The sequence below is a fragment of the Sprattus sprattus genome (assembly GCF_963457725.1).
Source record: "Sprattus sprattus genome assembly, chromosome: 8".
NCBI classification, from domain to species: domain Eukaryota; kingdom Metazoa; phylum Chordata; class Actinopteri; order Clupeiformes; family Clupeidae; genus Sprattus; species Sprattus sprattus.
Genome location: NC_137927.1, coordinates 9967666 through 9969938, shown reverse-complemented (window position 1 = coordinate 9969938; position 2273 = coordinate 9967666).

The window sequence follows — 2273 nt, the reverse complement described above, 5'->3', positions numbered from 1 at the left end:
TCTCAGACGAGCAGATAGATTTAATCAGAAAAGGGCAGATGTAGTTAGAGTATATGTAGATAGTGACCTATAGACTACCTCGTAAAAACACCTTGCCACCAAATCTGACAGGCCGACCCGCGGTGACGTTTTTGTGGCATTCAGCTCCGGTGCTGACCTAGTTCTCTGTCTCCTTTTCACTTCAGACACTCCGCTTAAATCCATAAATTAAGGAAATTAACTGATGGGGCCCGGGGCAACTTTGTAAGCTATTTAAATCTTTAAATTTGCAACATCTTCTGCATAGTTCATGTAATTGAACTAACTCGGGGCTTGTTGCTTTAATGAGAAAAAATATCCAGTCTTCCCCTCCAGTTTGTACTGCCGAAGACAACAAATCTATGCCCAAGGGCAAGTTCTCTGTCCGCTAAGCCAGGGTGATCTCCAACGGCTCCCTTTCCGAGGACCACGCAGGGACAGTCTCTATGCCTTTCCAATAGTCACGTATAGGCTACGGAGAACAACCCACCCGAGCACTTGTGCAGAAGGTTTTCAGGTGATCATTTTTAGTATGTTTTTTCTACTTTGTTTGACAACAAACCGGGAAATTAAATCATGCTCGCTGACCTAACAAAGAGAGGAACGAACATCTGCCGGCTACATATGGGAATGTCAGATTGACCATTCATCTGTTCACACACTGGTAGGCGCCAAACATCAAGAAACAAACCCAAGGAACCGTTGCCTGCATTTGAGAATACAGTAATTACGGGGCTCAATGCAACATCAATTATTCACAGTTATTTACACGCAAATAAACAAACAAGCAAATAAATAAATAATCACCGAGTACCTGAATAAGAGGGCAAGAAAAGGGAAACGAAAAAAGCTATTTTCTTTGGGAGATGCTAAATGCATTTTATATTATAGACATGGCTGTGTTTAATGTAAAGACAATTCAATTTAGAAATACCCACTATTTTGTTTTAATTAAATGTATCTTTGAGGTAAAAAGATGCATTCGCTGAGCTAGCAGCAGCTTCCCTGTTTGCATGGGAAATCTTCACGGCAGACATCTCCATCTAGCCGTGTGCTATAATTGAAATGGCGCGTTTGGCTCGAGGCGGGTTGTGAGGGTGCTTTTTGCAATAGCAGAATGCATGTCGATAGACGTCATTTGGTTTTAATGGCCTACAGGAAATTTGGCGTTACAATTTGGGACATTAGCGAGGGAGAGGGAGGACAGGAAAATTCTCTGCATGAAAACTATTGAAGAATATCTACATATGCAACATCTTTTTCTTTTATAGACACTTTATCAACAAGTTATACTGCGCCTGAATAATCGCTTCAGAAGTAGAGAGCAAGGAAGAGAGAGGGAGAGGAAGCGTGCCCTGTTTTACTTATTTAGAGAATGAAAATGTATGCCTTGCTGAAAATGCCTGAGGAAATATTACATCAGACGAAATGACAATGATTAAAATCTGATTTTTTTTCTGCTCTAAGTCTATTGAGCGACGTGACACTTGCCTGATACTGAACAGCGTCAAACCGTTATCCCCTGCAAACCCGAACTTTAAACCGTTACGAGCGCTGGTCTATTTTTACTTTGGCGGAAAATACGAAAAACACAACACTAATGACTCGTTGTTATAGTTGTCACCGTTTTGGGAACAGTGAGAGAATATCACGTTTTCATCTTAAAAATTAGCCTGGGCGCAGAGCAGGGCTGAGCTAATTGTAGCCTAATCCTTGCCCCAGAGGCGTTTGGGCAGCCCGGAGCAAGAATTCTTTTTTAGCTCGGCTCTCTTATTTAGAGACGGATTATTGGCTTTCTTCTTCACATAACAGACCCGGCAGATTCATTTTAGGAAAAAAGACGGTCAAGAAGCAAAAATACGCAGCAGGATCCGACCAGCCGAAAATATAAGTATTTAGAAATAAGAAGGGGGAAGCAGAGATATCTTCTATGTACAAGGTAAGAATGCTGCTTGCTTCCTGTACCGCTTTTGTGGAAAGTGCTTGGTCTGAACAAGTCAAGCCAACACAAGCTATAGATCTTTAAAGCCACAGCGACCCTTTTCAATGAATGTATCACTGCCAGATTCACATGTTTTAATACAGTTTGAGGACATTTTCTGCTCTTCGCAGGAAGAGAATAGATAGGCTCGTCTCAAGGAATGCTTGTGTATTGGATTGCACTAGTTTAAGGAAACTTGGGGCATTTGAAAGGGAGAACGCAACCTTCAACTGGCACCGATTGAATCTGGCTGGGATTTCTTCGGGCTCCTACA